This window comes from Pogona vitticeps, chromosome 2 (genome assembly GCF_051106095.1).
Source record: "Pogona vitticeps strain Pit_001003342236 chromosome 2, PviZW2.1, whole genome shotgun sequence".
Classification (NCBI taxonomy): Eukaryota; Metazoa; Chordata; class Lepidosauria; order Squamata; family Agamidae; genus Pogona; species Pogona vitticeps.
In genome coordinates, this window is record NC_135784.1 from 195346646 (window position 1) to 195365051 (window position 18406).

General features: G+C 41.5%; 1 long non-coding RNA gene across 1 annotated transcript; it reads left to right on the top strand.

The window, feature by feature from the left end:
• The first annotated feature begins 1523 nt into the window (after positions 1 to 1523).
• LOC144586479 (uncharacterized) lies at positions 1524 to 11039 on the top strand. The gene is made up of 6 exons (XR_013541325.1): positions 1524 to 1664; positions 2867 to 3016; positions 6631 to 6681; positions 6780 to 6916; positions 7818 to 7930; positions 8797 to 11039. It is a non-coding gene; the product is annotated as an uncharacterized LOC144586479 (long non-coding RNA).
• The last annotated feature ends 7367 nt before the right edge of the window (positions 11040 to 18406 follow it).

Genomic DNA, 18406 nt, shown 5'->3' on the forward strand with positions numbered 1-18406 from the left:
CACAAACATTCTCTCTCTCTCTTTCTCTCTCTCTCTCACACACACACACACACACACACATGCCAGTCAGCCCCCCAACACACACACACACATTCACTCCACCAGCCATTCACACACATGCACGGGCTTCCATCCACTGATATCCACCAAGCTTCCACCAGCTGGTTTCAGGAGGCTAACGTGCCCCGGCTTCATCTGCCAACCTCTGCCAGCCTCCACCTTGTGGCATCAGCCAGCTTCCACTGGCAGATGCCATCAGCTTCTGTCTGCCAATGTCCACCGACTTCCCCCGGTCCATCACCAACATCAGCCAGCTTCAAGCCACAGATCTCCACCAGCCTCGAGCTATTAACTCGCAAGCCCACTTAGCAAGTCCAGAACTTGCCTTGGGCAGAAGGGCTGGGTCCCCTGCAGCCGCTACTGCCGCTCTCTCTGCCCGGCTGCCCTCTGGCCACTGGCCTCCCTTCTGGTCTCCTGCCCTGCCCAGGAAGCCCCTTTTATCTGCCAGCAGAGAGGTGGGGCCCCTGTGAGGAGACAAAGAATGGGGTTGGGTTCCCAGGGCAGCAGCACCCTCAGGATTGGCTGTCCTGAAAATGATGTCACCAATTCCTCTTATCATGTGATTTACCCACAGAAGCCTGAATTTTATATGATTTTTAATATATATTTTTATTAGTGGCCTATAAATGTATCACTTGTCACCAATCCCTCTGATTGTTAAATCTCCCCATTTTGACCTTCTGACAGGATTCTAGGCTGGTGCTCCAAAAAGCTATCTTCCAGCATCTGCACAAAAAAGGAACTTTCCTAAGCTTTGAGCTAGGGGGAAAAATGAAAGTAATAATCGAATAAGGATGGGCACAGTAACACAATGCATCCTTTGACCCTTTTGGGTCTCTCTCTCTCTCCCCCCCCCCTGCCTCTTTTGGGGCATTTTTTTTGTTCTTGCCATGAAAAAGATAGCATAAGGAGCCAATTTAAAAAAGACCTAAGTGTTTGAAATACATATCAGTATTTTAACACCATCCCTGCACTATCAAACATTCAGCTGTGTCTCAAAATGCCCCCGGCCTTTGGAACTCCCTCCTACTGGAAGCCAGACTTGCCATTAGGGATGCAGATGAGTTGACTCACTAATTTCCTACTCTAGTTGTGACTTAACTACTGGATTTCAGTCACTGTATATTTTCAAAAATTGGAGAAATAGATTCCTCCCTCTCCCCCACAGATATTAGCAAATATCATCTGGGATCAAAAAAGAAGTTGCACTGTAGTAAAGAAGTAAATTAAAACTAAAATTAAAATGTTAGGATAGACTATTTTTAACCAGAGGCAGGCTGCTTTAATAGTGTTCTCTCAGCCATTTCATATACTTTCATAATTTTAAATTATGCAATACTCTGATATGAATAAAGAAAAAAAGTACATGTAGCAGACAGTGGGAGCATCCGGTCCTAAAAGGGGAAGTTTGGAATATGTATTTCTTAAGATAGACTACTTAGAAGTCGCACACCACCACGTCAGCACAGCCTGGAAAGCAATGGAAAGGAGGAAGTGGTGTTGCAATGTGAAGCGTCGGGCAGTTAAAAAACAACAGCACTCTGCCCTGCTCATAGGCAGATTTCCAGGAAGGACAACGCAGAGACGAATGTGTTTTAGTTCTGGTAAGTGTCCTTCTTTTCTGCGCTTGCCCAGGAGGTTACACCTGGAGTACCTTCATGAAATGTCAGCCATAATTATTGAAATCCAACAAAATTCAAAGCAACATCTTTGAGCAAAATCCAACTGAGGCTGGATTCAATCTAGAGCTTGGAAATGTTACAAATTTGGACTATAAAGGAATTCTAGAACCCTCTGCTTCCTATCCTGGCCTGGTTTGGTTCAGTGTAAGAAGCAAACATGGTACATAACTTGCCAACATTTAGAAATGTCTTTGTGCATTCATTTGAAATATCCAAGTAGAGACTCAAAACTGACACGTTAATCCACCCCAGGCCAGAAGGCTTGGGGTGTTTAGAAGCTTCGTGCTCAATCTGAATAATTTTGTATTGAATCCTGTTGTTGTTTGGAGCTTCTACCATTTTTTAAAAGCAAAATGGCCACCAGTTTAAATATGGCCCTCTCTCTGCTGGGAATAGCAGTAGCTCCTGAATTTAGAAGATTAAGATGGCCAAGAATTCCACTCTGGAGGTTTTCCCCACCCCCACCCCTTTTTTAATGAATTTGCTAATCTGCTTTATATACTAGAGAGGGAGAGTACTTCAGGGTGCTTTGCTTTGCTTTGCAATGAATGGAGAAAAGAAAGCAGAGATTTGTCTTGTTTCAGAGGCTCTATTTCACACATCCATACCTGCAGCTATGTGCTGTAACCTGACAGGACTGGGTGGGACTTACCTATGGAAGGTGGTGGCTCTGATGTCAGTAGTGCAGTGCACCCACTCTGGGTTAGATGGGATCTTGTTACAAGAACAAGGTGAAGGACCCTATCTCCAAAATAGGCTCAGCTCCTTTGAAAGTTTAGGGTTTGACCAAATGTGGATGTGCTGCCTTGTTGACATCAAAGTTAGCACCTTCACTTAGGCTTCATCTTCAAAATAAAGTAGATAGATAGAATCAGCTCACTCACTTTTGTGGGAAGCAGCTCATGGCCAAATTATTCCATTAACTGCTACATATTGCAAAGTTGCAGGCCAGGTTTTAGTATTTTCATCTCTGAACAGAACCTTCTTATTGTTGTTAGTTCTAAAGACAGATAACAATCCATAATTATAATTTGCCCAGGACTGAAGAGTTTACCTCACTAGAGGAAGTTTATTAATAGAAAGAGGGTGTTATACATTTGTGCTGGCTGTTATTTACATTTTAGATCCAACCGGCCACAAAGACTTATCCGAAGATTTCACACGGAGAGGTTTATAGCTGATCTGCAAGATTAATATGAACTGGAACCTCCTGAGTCAAATTGCAGCAATCTTGATTATTAAGCTAATCAGTAGTTCCTTATTTCTTTTTTATTGTGAGTATCACACTGAATTTTATTTCTTTTTTCCCAGTGCAATCCTCTGTCTTTGGCGAACAACCTCGCCTTTTGTATTTCAGATCATTCATTTTCTACATTTCTTCCATCTAGATGTTTTCCTTGGAAACCACCAGGCGAAGTTCAGTACAGTTTCCAAAAGCATCAGTTGATTTTTTAAAAAAATAAAAAATCATTACAATTTTTTAATTCAGGATTTTAAAAATAAAAATAAAAAATCATTACAATTTTTTTAATTCAGGATTTTAAAAACAAAAACATGATTTTCTGTTGGACAGGTATTAAAGATGGAGGCCAGGTTCTGATTATTTCAAATTGCTCATGTTATGGATTGTAACTGGGCTCCCACACAGAGGCATCTGACCTGATTAGGCAAACCAAAGTTTGTGTTTTTCCAGCACAACCAAAGTTGTGGTTTTCCAGCAGTGATCACCATTAGCACAAGGGCTGCAGTGGTTGATCCTGCACAACTGTGCCGGTGTGGCCTTCTGTTCCATTTGTGCCGAACAGGATCAGCAACTGGAAGGTTAGTGAAGAACAGTCAGACATTAAGGTAATTGTTAGTAAGCTTTAAAATCTAAAGCTTTACAATGTAATTACCTTTACATTGAAAAGAGGGTGTTTAAATTGCAGCTGAAATCTACCTTACATTATATTTACAATTCAGTACAGGTACTCTCAAGTCTTGAGATCAAGGCAGGAGCTTTTTTAATTAGCAGCAATCCGATCCCCTTCTCCCAGGTGACAGAAGCAGCAGCATCTTGCCCTTGATTAAGGAGTCTCTGTTTTAATCCTGGGGTTTGTCCAACTCTTCCTCAGTAAATATGATTGTTGGTGAGATGCATACTACATGGGTGACCCCCTAGGACTGAAACAGGGTCTCTTTAATCTCTCCCTGGCAGTGATGTCATCATCCTCACCCAGGAATACTTTGTTTGCTAGAGTTTTAGTCTACAAAGGGGAGAAATCTTGCCCATGAATTGACTCCTCCCCCTTTGCCCCTACTTTGAATGGGAGGAATAGCAGGGTTTTTAATTATGTAGTTAATGGATGATCCTATTGTCTGACAACAGGGATACACACACACACATTTTCCCTACCTGATTAATTTATCGCTGGATAAATGCTGTTGTAAAAACCCCAGGTTAAGTTTTTGTTGTTTAAACACCAGTTAAATTGTATATTTTCGTCAGAAAATGTGCATCTTAATCAAATGATTTTTTGTAATTGATTATTCTACATTAGTGGCCAATCTCTGGACAGGATCTTGGCCAAACAGCCATAATAGGTAGCAATTTGGAAGCCACATTATATTTGAAAACTGAAATCACAGTGTGTGCAATGGAGCTACAGTATTACTCCAAAGTGAGATATAAGGATCTAATGCATATGTTCTCTCCTTCTCACATATAGATCCAGCCCATTCTTATTCATAAATTAGTTGCTTTATATGGCCCTAGTTAACATTGGTCAAAATGAACTTACTTTTAGGAAAAACACAATTCTCTGGTACAGAGTATACTCTGAAGATCCTATATTCAGCCACTTGCATTACATATTAAAGGATCTCACATGACAAGATTAGCAATGATCTTGGTCTGATGTTCTTTTCTCTGTAGAATCAACAGTACTAGATTAGAACCACAGCTTTGTATTTTAGTGAAGGAATTGATTTGACTCCCTTCTGGAACCTGGGTTCAATTAGATGCCATTCTGAAGATGTTTAGGGTGAAATACTGAACACATTTCCTATGGACTGAACGATATGGATCATAGTTCCTACAGTCCAACTAGACAAGATGTTCAACTCACATTTCAAAGAAGAGTTCTTCTAACTGGTAAAAGTAGTGTATCTGTTATACCAGAAGTTTTCGTTTCTCCTGTTACTTGTAAATTATCTTTATTTGTTTTGTGATTGGTCATCAAGGGGTGAATATGGGCTTAAGGTGCAAGTTTAACTCCAGAATAAGGGAATGGGAAACCACTTCTAAATACTCTCTACCTAGAAAACCCCGAAAAGGGTTGCCCTACGTCAGAATTGACTTGGTAGCACCCAGTTATTGTTATCATTGTCTCAAGTGGTCTCAAGTGAAACATGTTTTTGAAACCAAAACGACGTGTACAGTCACAACAGGGAAATGAAGATGCCCACTAGAAGTGCTGGTATCTTTGGTCTTCAACACCTCGGGGCAGGGGGCAAGGTATTTATGTTTATTTTCAAGGCACAATTGCCCAAATGGAGAGGAGCTGGCACTTCTTATTTCCTCCTTTGTTTACACTTACTTTTACCCTTTGAAAGTAGCGCCTCTTCGCCAAAGGGAGAAGGGTATAAAGGACCCGCGTAGTTAGCGACACCCATGCCAATTACTTTTCTTCATCCCAAATTGCTCAACAAACACTTATGTGGGGTTTACGCTTTAATTTGTCAACTGCCCAGAGTAGCGCTTGTGTTATATACGTCAAATAAATAAATAAATAAATAAATAACAAAAGCCAGGGGTCATGGTGACTGCGGCATCCTGCTTCCTTAAAAACTGGCAATTGTGCAAGCAGCAACCACGTGTTCAGGGTTTCCACCGGACAGCTGTAGCCATGGCACAATCACGCGGTGCCTTGTGACACCCTTTGCTGCAACCTTTATTGTACTACTTACTACGCCTGACTGTGTAGGGAGTGAAGTCTAACTCTTTTACACCTACACTATGAGTAAATGTTACTCACAAGGCAGTCTTAAGACAAAAGCAGACAAAATGAAGGTATGGGAACAGAGGTGATTCCTTATATGCACATGAATGTAAACCCCATTGCAAACTTCCCCACACTTGGAGCATGCAGAGGCTTCTGCCAGTGTGTTTCAGCTGAGGTTTTGTGAATATCACAAGTTTCCTAAATGTGTTGCTCAAATTCTGCATTTTCTCACCTAAAACATTGTCTGCAATATACGGGAGTACCATGACCAGCATAAAATATATCCCTTGAAAATAACACATATGAAATATATTGCTCTAAACATGTGTTTTAAATTGATATCATAATTAGAGATGGGTTATTTGTATTTGTATCCCTGGGGATAGGAATATGAATATCACAGACACAGGTGGAAGGGGAAGTCCAGCTCCCCCCCCCGAACTAGCCCATCCACTTATGGGTGACAATGCACCATGTGTGGCCAGCAGCATCCCTGATGCACTAATTGTGGAGGTAGCCCAGCTGGCGCTTCCCCTCTCCCTGCACTGCTGACCAATCTGGCAAGGAGGGGGGATGATGACAAGTTTCCCCGTTCAGCTGCTGTGTAGTCAGTAGCGCAGAGAGGCGGAGAAGCACGAGCCGGGATGCTTTGGCGATTGGCGTGATGGGGATGCTGATAGCCATGCGCACCGTGTGGTGACCCCTAAGTGGGCAACTGGTTCGGGGGGGGGAGGGATTGGACTTCCCTGCCACCTGTGCCTGCAATATTCATATTTGTCTCCCCAGGGATACGAAGACAAAGATCCCATCTCTAATCATAGTCACAACAAGGTAATAAATACACACGGTGCTCACTCGCTGTTTCAAACATTTATTCGACTCTATTAACGCAGGTTTTTCTTCAGTTTCACAGATCTTCCAGAAAGGTCCCGCAGTCGTCTACCGACACAAAAACTGTGAGTCTGCAACAAAAATAGCACAAAGAGAATGGGGAGTTCTGTTTCTTTATGTACGCTAAATATGGCCGCCTCTTGTTTCTTCTGTTGCCCCACAGCCTGCCGTCTCGGATGGGAACTGTATGAGGGCAACTGCTACTCTTTTTCTGAGGTAGAGAAAACATGGGATGAGAGCCAGCACAGTTGTGCCTCATTAAACTCTTCTCTTGCAGTCGTCTACAACAGAGAAGAATTGGTGAGAAGCTACGTTGTTTTTGAAAAGGGAGTATTTAGTCAATTGTGGAAATAAGGTTTTTCAAAAACCAATCAATCATGGGGGTCTGATCCAGATTGACATCAAAGAGCTGACTCTCTTCTCTTTATCCTGTTCATTTGTACCCCAAAACCTTGTGTCTAAGCGTCTCTTCTTGGCTTCTAATTGTTTTAAATCCATCTAAGTTATGAACTATCTCCTTACTGCACATCATTGAGCGCCATATGTTTATTATATGTGTGCATGGATTTTTACCAAGGCTTTTCACATGGCACTGAGGTAGAGAATAAGGGAAGGTTTGGTGTGAGTTTAACCTTGAAGGCCATAAAAATGGCTGAAGTGTAATGATTTGTAGTACACCATCTGTATTTTCAGTTGGCAGTTGAGAGTGCACGTAGATAATGTGTGTGTGTGTGTGAGAGAGAGAGAGAGGGAGAGGGAGAGGGAGAGGGAGAGGGAGAGGAAGAGGGAGAGGGAGAGGGAGAGGGAGAGAGATCCCCCCAATTCCATGTTGCATCCCCCAAATAAAATGCTTCAGTTTGCTTTCTGGAGTTCTCTTAAGACCTACTGCCAACACAGGAGTACTGTTATTACTTGTGACTAATTATTTTTGGGAAAAGAGGATAATGAGAGCATTTTGTTTACTCCTTTTGTATTTTGTAAATATTTTTCATGGTGTGACATTGAAAAGAGGGAATGAAAAGAATATTTTGGTCATGTGTGTGAACCAAGACTATTCCTCTACTTTCCAAAATCCACCAGCACTGGTAGCATGTTAATAACATACAGTACAATGATAGAAAGAAAAAGAAAAAAGAGCAAGGATAATAGTAATCCATCTGGCATGAAATAATTATTACTCCTGCACTTTGATTCTATTCAGATGTTCCTAAAGGAGAGAACAGAAGGTGTCAACTACTTCTTCATTGGTCTAACCAAGAAAGGCTCCGGTGGACAATGGAAATGGATTGACAACACAGTGTATGACCCTGACATGTAGGTTTATCTTCATTGTGATGTGAAAGAAGACAAACCACTTTCCTGCATCCCACTTATCAATAGTCATGCTCACCCACCTTATACTTTTGTAGTCAAGGGTAAGACAGTGAATCACATGGCAGCCATGCCTGGTTTACATGGCTGACCGTTTAGGTGGCTGCCTAACATAGGGGAAGGGGGGATTCAGCAGCATGCCTTGGGGATCACCCCTCCTTGCATGAAGCTGCACACTGTGAATTCTAGAGTGGAATAGATTAACCATTCCTCTTCAATACACTAGGAGGAACAGTCTGTCTACACATCCATTTGGGAGAGCAGTGCATCTGCTGAATACACTGGCAGTAACCTGTTGACTGTCAATGGATCATAATAATATGCTCCATTGACAGTCAATGACAGTCATTGACAGTTCTGCCAATAACAGCTGTTCTGAATCTCCGCCCAACCTCAGCAAACGACAATAGTGATGTGCACCCATTCACAATAACAGGGCTTCTGCCTGTGCAAGAAGGTGCTGAGCCAGGATGGGGACTCAAGTTGTGGGAACACTGTCAAGTCCGACTGAAGTCACACCAGCGACTCAACTGAGGTTTCTTCAATGACAACCTGCAACTTGGAATCCTCCCACTCCTCCCTTCCCCCCCCCCCCAAAAAAGGCTTGTTTTTAATAGGGACTCGGGCTTGGGGCTTGGGATTCAGACACAAAAACGTGCCAGCATCCCTGGTACTGAGTGTCTCTGTGCAAGCTCCATAAATGCTCTGCATAACCCATCTGTCTAGTTAAGTTACGCTGTGTTTATTCTTTGCCCTTCTGTTGCCAAAAGTAATGAGCTTTCTAAAGCTGACGATCCTTTCCTTCACAGGTTTCATATGTCAGTCCAAGATTTTGATTGTGGTGTGGTTGGGTTGAACACCCTAAGCTCAATGTCGTGTTCTGTAACAAACTACTGGATTTGTGAGGAAATATAGGAACGTGCCTATGAACCAGAAATCCTCAGAACCTCAGTCATCTAGAATTAGAACACATTGCTCTGCGAAGAAAGTTTGGCTCTGAAGATGCGTCTTTTTCCTTCGTACAACAAGTTGCATCAAGTTGTCACCTTGACGCCCATCTGACTTTGGGCACTTTCAGCAGCACATTGCCACCAGATGAGCCACAGGTAGAGTAGCCACGTCAGCCCTTTCCCATTCCCGGAGATTTCAGGGCCACAAACGGAGACCAGCAGATTGGACCTTATGAGGTCATGAGGGCAGGCTCTTGTTTTACGATTGCAAAAATAACCTGTGTGTGCAAGCATGCATGTCTGTGACAATATACGGGAGATGGTGCTGATTTCTTGTACTACTCTCTCCTATACGTGTAAAACACAGATAAGCAATTTTGCGATCAACCTGTGGGTCCTGCCACCAGCTGGAAGTGGAGGAAGGTGGCCAACCCACTCGTTAAAGCCTCTTTGATAAATAAATTCAAACAAAAATGTGGAAAGAGAATCATGAAATGATTAAGCCATTGAACCTTAAAGAAAATATTCTTAAAATGTTTCATAGATGGCATTTCACCCGTGTAAGATTGGCAAAAATATCAGAAGGTAACAGCAACCTGTGTTGGAAGTGTAAAAGAAAACCCAGGGACTTACCATCATACGTGGTCATGTGAAAAAGCAAAAAAAATGGATACAGGTTTGGAATATGGCAAAAGAAACCGTTCAACAAAGATTAAATTTTAAACCTGAAATGTTATTATTGAATATAATGCCAGAAATTAATAAGAATTTAAAATACAGTCTACTGTATATATTTACAGCAGCTAGGTTACTCTGGGCCCAAAAATGGAAGAATGAAGAAACACCAACAATGGAAGAACTTTTAAAGGAGCTACTGGATGTTGCAGAACTAGACACGCTTTCAGAGGCGCTAGAAGAACAACCAAGAGATTTTGTAAAGCAAAGTTGGAAGCTGATATATATTTGGGCCCAGAAAAAGACAGGAACTTAGGGGGAAATTGAGTATATAGTGGTGCCTCACAAGACACATTTAATTCGTTCCGTGGTTAATGTTATCTTGCGAAAAATTTGTTTTGCGAAATGCGTTTTTCCATAGGAATGCATTGAAATCTAATTACAGTGGTGCCTTGCTAGATAGTTACCCCGCATTACAGTTTTTTCACTAGACATTGACTTTTTGCAATCGCTATAGCAATTCGCAAAACAGTGATTCCTATGGGGGAATTTTGCTGGACAATGTTTGGTCCCTGTTTCGCAAACCAATTTTCGCTAAACAACGATGTTGACAGCTCCCTCCGCGCTCGCAAAACGGGTGTTTTTGGGACCTAAGCTTCGCAAGACAGCTATTTAAACAGCTGATTGGCGGTCCGCAAAGCGGCTTTCCTATGGCCGTTCTTCACTAGACAACGACGATTCTTCCCCATTGGAACACATTAAGCAGGTTTCAATGCATTCCAATAGGGAAATACTTTTCGCTAGACAATGATTTCGCTAAACAGCGATTTCAGTGGAACGGATTATCATAGTCTAGTGAGGCACCACTGTAATACGTTCCTATGGGCAAAAAAAGTCAGAACAAAGTCAAATTTCATTTACAAAGGGTTTATTAAATCTTTAAATCCATACACCTTGTGCAGATGATTTTTAAAAATTCAATCAAAAAGCTTTTTTAAGCATCACAGAAAAACATTTAAAAATCAGCAAACATGAGGCAGGAACAAAAAACGGAAAACATTTGTCTTGCGAAGCATGGCCATAGGAACATTTGTCTTGCGAGTCATCAACCCCATTGCCAAAACCATTTGTCTTACGAGTTTTTTTGTCCTGCGAGGCGTTTGTCTTACGAGGCACCACTGTATAGCGAAGTCAGTGCCCACCGGAATCCTCTTGAGGACATTTGAGGTCCAGATGACGATGAAATCTTCTGATCCATAAGGGTAGGAAGGATGGTTTGGGTTAGTAGTTTTTCCCTGGTTGTTTGTTTAGTAGTTTTTATATTTTATCTTTTTGTCTTGTTGATTATATGTTAGATTGTTAATATTTTTGAGTTTGTATGTTATAATTTTTAAAAAGTGCAAAAATTAATAAATAAATTCAAACTAGCTTTTCCATCAATGTCGCTCAACTGAAGGTTTGACTCCCCACCTGAAGAAGGATACCAAAGCCAAAAGACTTCAGTCACTGCCCCAAGACTTGGTAACTCTGTGCGTGCCTGTTTGTGCCCTCAGAGCTTATTTCTTAGACACTGGATGGAAGCTCCGCTTCTGCTTGGAGGTCACCAGTGCCCATTCCAACCAGCTTTAACAAAAGTAGTTGGTATGAGGGGAGGCCTTTCGGTTTTCATGGGAAATAACTAGTGTTTTCCTTTTTTCCCTCCCTGGCCCTGTTTCCTCTTATGTCGTGTCTTTGTTTTTTGCTCAGGTTCTGTATAGATTATAGCTATGCCACATTCTCCTCCTATATTCTTTTTTCCTCTGCTTCCATAAACCAATCAGATTTAAACCAGCCTTTCGTACTTAAAACATTATTCAATAATACCCCACCCACTCTGTCTGGCATTATGTTATCTGCTTAAACAATGGTATCTTTATGGCCACAATTCCATCTACATGCAAAACCTGCATCATTTGTTGACAGTTCAATACTATACTACAAAGGATGTTCAGAAGAAAACCAGTCATGACTCTTTGGCTCATGAAAAGCTATGGATTCTTTTTAGAAGAAATAGGCACAACTTTTGTTGTATATATGACAATTTCTGTTGTCAAAGTAATATGAAAATGAAAATCTGTAGTATTTGATTCTGATTCACCCCATAGGCTGAAATCTGTGCCACATTAGAAGTCCCAATCATGTTCACAAGTACAGTACAGTATAGTACGTGAGTTAATTCTCTTGAAGTGAATAATGGAAAAATATACTGAGTTCGGTATCAGGCTATGAAGCCAAAGGTTGGAAGTTCGATTCCCGAATGTACTTCCAGGGAGAGAAAGCAGCTTGTGTGGCCTTGAGCAAAGTGCACAGTCCCAAGGCACCCCCCAGAAGAAGGAACTGGTAGACCACTTTGAGTACTCTATGCCTAGAAAACCCTTGAAGGGGTTCAGTTAATACATATTTTATATATCATGCAGCAAAGCTGTTACAAAAGCAATATGGCTATGTTTTTGGCTAAGATATATCTATCTATCTATGTATATCTTTGCTGCATGATTAGGTTTTTGCTTACTAGGCAAGAATAGATAAACAAGGGAGGCCACCTGCTTTCCATTACTTGTAAGTAACTGGTCTAATTAAAAGTCTGTCCTTGGGAAGCTGGGCGATAGACATGGAGGCATGATTTACTGCTCAAAGCTGGATTCATGCAGGAATGTGTACCAATTATATGACCTCCCTCAGCTCCTGTAAGGTTTTGTTCACTAGCCTCTGAAAGGTCGCCGAGGCATTTTTCAACCCAAAGCTCATGATCTGAAATTTGAACAGGTCTAGGGGGCTACAGGAGGCCATTTTTTCTTGATCTTTGGGGTCTAGGGGCACATGCCAGAACCCCTTAGTCAGATCAAGACTTGAAACATACTGACCTTTTCTTATGGTCTCTATAAGGTCATCTAAATGAGGCATCGGGTAAGCATCTGTTTTAGTGATGTGATTTAATTTTCTATAGTCTATGCAGAAGCGGATGTTTCCATCTGGCTTATCCACCAACACTATTGGGGTTGCTCAAGGGCTACAGGAAGGAATGATATTTGCCTTCAACATTTCATCCAGCTCCCCACGAACTTTGGCAAATATGGCCCTGTTACCCAATAAGGAGTGACAGCTATGAGTTGTGCATCCCCAGTATCTATTTTGTGCACCACACCCTTTGCCACACCAGGCTTATTAGAAAAGACTTTTTTGTATTTTAGAAGTAAGGTTCTAACTTCTTGTTGCTCTTGCGATAGAGTAAGGCTAATGATAGCTTCCTCAGGGTTATACTGTGGTTCGCCCCTTCCTTTCCAACACTGCAATTCAGTTTTTTCATTGGGAGTCTCTTTGATGTGCTAAAAAACAAAATTTTCCTTTCTGTTATATGGACCTGACCATGCTAGTTGTAATTAATTTCCTTTAATGGGTCTCAGCGTAAATACTTCTTCTCTGGAATTAAATATTCTTTCCCTGGCCTTACTGTCGTACCAGTGTTTTTGCTTTTCCTGAGTGCTCTTTAGGTTCTCTGCTGCTCTTTCCAGCAACTGTTGTAAAGAGTTCATCAGTTCATCGATATATTTGATAACTGACTCAGGGTCATCCTCTTTATATTCTTCCCATTCTGATGGAGTAAATCCAGGGGTCCTTTAATTTGTCATTCTCAGTACCCTGTCTTTGGCAAGTGTCACAGCTCTGGCAATATAGCTTAACATGCTTCCCCATCCCAGGCCAACAGAAGTTCTAAGCAATTCTTTGCTTAGTACGTGAGATCCCCAAATGGGCCTTTTCTAAAATTTTCTCTATATATTTAAAAGGTACTACCAGCTGTTGCTGTATGCTTTCCCCTCCCCTAATAGGATTCACTAGAACCTCTATGTATAATAGGCTTTCTCTTACACAATATCTTTCAGGCTTTTCTGGGGTCAGTGGAACTTCCTTAGCCTGACTAAAACATTCACTTACGGTAGACTCTTCCTTTTGTTCTTTGATAAAAGATGGATTCTTAGGGTTTCCCATAATGACCAGATCAGCTGGAACTATAGCAGGGTGACATACTGTAAGTTGTGAACAAGAATCTTTGACTGCTAGATACTTATTATAACATAGATAACATATCCTGAGCTACGTAGAAGATTTTGATTACAATTCTATCAGAAAGGACTGAACAACCCTGGCCTCAGAGAGATCTTGGCTCTCTGACCGTTCTGTTACCTGTGTTGCTATGGCAACAGCTGTACTGCTGACTTCAACTGCTGCATTAGCTGTCTTATTGTTTTGAATACAATACACTGGTTTGGGTGGTTTATAACCTTCAGGCTTTGACTGAAATTCCTGCCCTTATTTCTCTCACAATTGACACAAAAATGACCTTTCTCGCCACAAGCATAGCACTGTTTACTAGTTTTAGGTTCTGTACAAAGGGCCTTGTTAGCCTTTCCCTCAGAACTATTAGGTTTCAGGTGACTGTGCTCTGGAGATGAGGGTTTGTCTCTAAAATGGCTTCCAGTAGCTTGGGTACTTCTGAGGTAATGTCTACAGGGTGGGGGCCCTGTCCTCCTGTCATCCCAAACTTTTCTACCAATTTTTACCTCAGAAAATCGAGGATCTTTAATCTCACTATTGGAATCAGCATATACAGACACGTGTATTACATTTTTAGGATTTTTGTCCTTGACCAAATAATGCAATTCCTCTGGAAACACTGAATAAAATTGTTCTAAACCAACCACATTTTTCATTTGATCTAGAGAAGTGACATTTTCCTGTTCCATTCATTTGTCCAAACACTGAATCAATTTAGCAATCAACTGGGCTTAAGATTCTTCAAGTTTTTTGGAAAAAGAACAAAATTTTCTTCTAAGGTGTTCTGCATTTATGCCAAATCTAGAATATACTATTTTTCTATATGCCTCAAAATCTCTAGCCTGCTCCAGAGGCATCAGAGAATAAAGCTCAGATAAATCTCCACTTATCTGTGATCTCAAAACTATAATTCTTTCATCATCCTAAATCTCACAGTAACAGCACACACTCTCAAATGAAATGAGGAAATATTCAGGGCAATCTCCTTTCCTATATTGGGGAAATTTCTTTAGATCAATTTTTGAGAGATTTCCCTCACTAGAGTTGTTGTTGTTGTTGTTGTTGTTGTTGTTGTTGTTGTTGTTGTTGTTGTTGTTGTTGTTGTTGTTGTTGTTGTTGTTGTTGGTTTGAGCAGCTAATTCCAATTTTTTCATCTCTATTTGAAACTGCATTTCCCTTTGTCTGTTTTCTTGCTCAAATTCTCTTTGTCTGGCCTCAAATTCCCTTGATTTCTCTTCAGTTTTGGCTTTCTCTCTAATTTCCAGTTCCTTGAGCTCTAGATCCTAAGCTTTCTCTCTTTCTTTAATTTCTAGTTCCCTGAGTTTGTATTCTCGTTCCAACTTACATTTTTTCAAAATCTTGGGAGCTTTGAATATTGTCTCTCTCTGAGGCAATCACCACAGGTTCCTCAGGTATTTGAGGGTCTCCATTTGCATTCCTATTCCCCCAACCTCTTGAGGATCAGTTTCCTCCATTACTGGCTTTTTAGTTCTTTGGGGTGGCATAAATACATACTTTCTTAATAAAAGGGACTGATTTCTATTGCTCAGTTATTCAGGTCTCTTTTTGGAACACTTTTACTGCTGTTTTCTTTTTCCAGTATTTTTCTGGGGTACTATGTAGCTCTCACTCGGCAGCTAATGATGGCTATACTTTATCTGGCACCACACAGGCCATTATATTTCTTGGTCTGAGACAATCTTCTTGCCTCCAGACACAAAACAATTCTCTTCTTAACTACTTCTTCACTTCAGGCATTTCAAAGCTCCTTCAGCTCTGTACTGATCTTAGGCTTTTCAAAATATCCTCAGATTTATTCAGACCTAAGGCTTCTACTAGGGACGTGGTGGTGCTGTGTGCTAAACCGCAGAAGCCTGTGCTGCAGGGTCAGAAGATCAGCAGTCGTAATATCGAATCCACGTGACAGAGTGAGCTCCCATCGCTTGTCCCAGCTCCCACCAACCTAGCAGTTTGAAAGCATGTAAATGCGAGTAAATACCATGGAAGATTGTCTTCAGACAAAATGCTGGCTCTATGGCTTGGAAACGGGGATGAGCACCACCCCCTAGACTCAAACACGACTGGACAAAAATTGTGAGTCATTATTCCATTAAATGGAAACTTTTTTGAAAGTACATACTGTAGCGAACAGCCCTGCCCTCACCTGTCCGTTACAGCTGAGCAGTGGAGAAGGAGCCAATGAGTGGACGGAAGGCGGTGCCAAGGGGGGAGGGGTTTGGATATAAACACGGGTATATGGAGTATGAAGAGAGATTCTGTGAGTGAGAGAGATTCTGGTAGTGAGAGACTGTGTGAAACTTAAGAGTGAACTAAGAGAGAGCTAGAGATCTGTGAGGACGCTGAATGGAACAGAGAGTTGATAGAGCTTTAAAGTTAAAGTAAAACTGATTCAGATTCAAGTGATTAGCAACCTGTGATTTACCTACTGTATATTAATCAGATGTTAACTTCCCTGATCAAATAAATGAGTTAAGTTTCAAAAGTACACATGTCTTCTTGAGTGAATGGTATTGGGACAGCAATACCTGGTGACAGCGAAGAAGGAAGAAGAGCGAGAACCTCGTGAAGGCCTGGGGGAATAGGGGCTTCAGAGGAGATTGCCACATTAAGTGGTGACCAGCGGTGGGATACTATTTGATCCAGTAATGCCTTAGAACAGAAAGGTTCCTAGAGCATGAAAATATATTTTAGCCAGGGAATCTGAGTGAAAGGAGTGGGTAAACTTCCTAGGACTTTTTCAAGGGGAAAAAGTTCAGTGGGAAGGCTTCTAAACTCAGATTGGGGGACTAAGATAGGGACAGGCTCTGAGGAAACCATTTCTGGAGGGAGTTTACCTCAAGCAGAAACTGGGACCAGTTGGCTAGCTTGTCCTGAGCTCAAAGGATAGAGTTCTGAGGGGCAAAGTGGAGACCAAGGGCAGACAAGCTGAGTTGACTCAAATCAGCAAAAAAACTGGGAAGAGTTAAAGCTGATATTTCTAGTTATTTGGTGCCTGAGGCAGGGAGAGAAACTTTGTCCCTTGTGAAAGGCCTGGCTGGGAGCCAGAGGCCTAAACACAGTATCTTACCAGTGGATGATTGCTGGGGAAGCAACTTTATAGCACAGACTCTCTCACTGAAAGGGAAAAAAGTGTATGTTTTAAATTTGGGGCTTGTAAATTGGAGAGGAAGCCTAAATAACTAAACATGCCTTCCACACGGGGTAAAAAGGCAGCAGAAGTGCCTGCTGAGATGGCAGTTGGCTCAGATCAAGAAAGGGAAAAAACTGAGGAAGAAATTACCTCAGAGAAAGAAATGGAGACCTCAAGGGGGGAGGACTCTATAGAATTCAGAAACTGGAAATTGGAGCAAGTACAGGAACTCAGGTTGAAACAAATGGAGCTAGAAAATAAGGCCAGATCTGAAGAAAGACAGCTAGAAATTAGACAGAGAGAAATGGATAGGAATTTAGAACTAGAAACAGAAAAAATTGCCTTAGAAAAGGAAAAAGAAATGATTGCCTTAGAGAAGGAGAGAATGTCATTTGAAATTAAGAGGTTGGAGCTGGCAGCTCAAGCTAATACTGTAATAATAACAACAACAATGGCCGGCCTAATTCAGATGAGAGACATCTGTCCAAGGCAGACCTTAAAAGATTCCCAGTATTTAGGAAGGGTGATGACCCTGAGTCTTTTATGATTATGTTTGAGCGCGCGTGTGAGGATTTGAAGTAAGGGGATCTGAACGCATGATGGTGATGAGGTCTCAAATTAGTGGCGGCTTAGCTGACATTTATGCAGAAATGCCAGTGGAATTAATAAAAGATTTTGATGAATATAAAAAGTTAGTTTTCGCTCGATATGGCATCAATGCTGAGCATTTGAGACAGAAGTTCAGGGCTCTGACAAAGAAACCTGAAGATTCCTACTCTCAGTTGGGGGCAAACTTGACCAGATATCTTGACAAATGGCTTCAACAGGAGGGAGTTGAGATTGTACAGGATATTAAAAACATCTTAGGACTTGAGCAGTTCTATTCACTTCTACCTGGAGAACTGAGGTACCTAGTGAGGGATAAAAAACCCAGAAATCTTCGAGAGGCGGGAGGAGCCGCTGATTTTATTTCACACATTCGAAATCCAAACTTTTCTGAGGTGAAAGTTGGAACGAAATCTTGGGAGGACACGAAAAGAAATCCCAGAGGGCAGTTTAAGAACCAACAGACGGTTGGGGGCCATTTTGTAGGCAAGCCCTCAGATCATAACCAGATCAGAAACAAGGATTGGGAAGGAAAGGGAGTTAAAGGCTCTAGTAATGATCAAATGAACTTTCTAACTTGCCTTCATTGTGGGGAGAAGGGCCACTTCTCAGCCCAGTGTAGTAAGAACAGAGAAGTTGGGCCACAAAAGGGAAATTTGCCTAACCCTAAGGCTGTATACTGTTTACAGCAGGACCAAGTTACCACCAAGAGGGAGGAACTGGGAGCCATGACAACCCAGGCTAATCTCCCTACAAAAGCTGAGAACAGAGAACCAGATCAACTTCCAGAGGCTGAAATTCTGCATTGTTATTTGATTAAAACGAACCAAGAACTCTTTAAAACTTCTGATGATGATATTTTTGTTAATAACATTAAATTTATAGCTCTGAAGGACTCATGCTCTCAAGTAACCTTATGCCATCCTGACATAGTCCCTCAGGAAT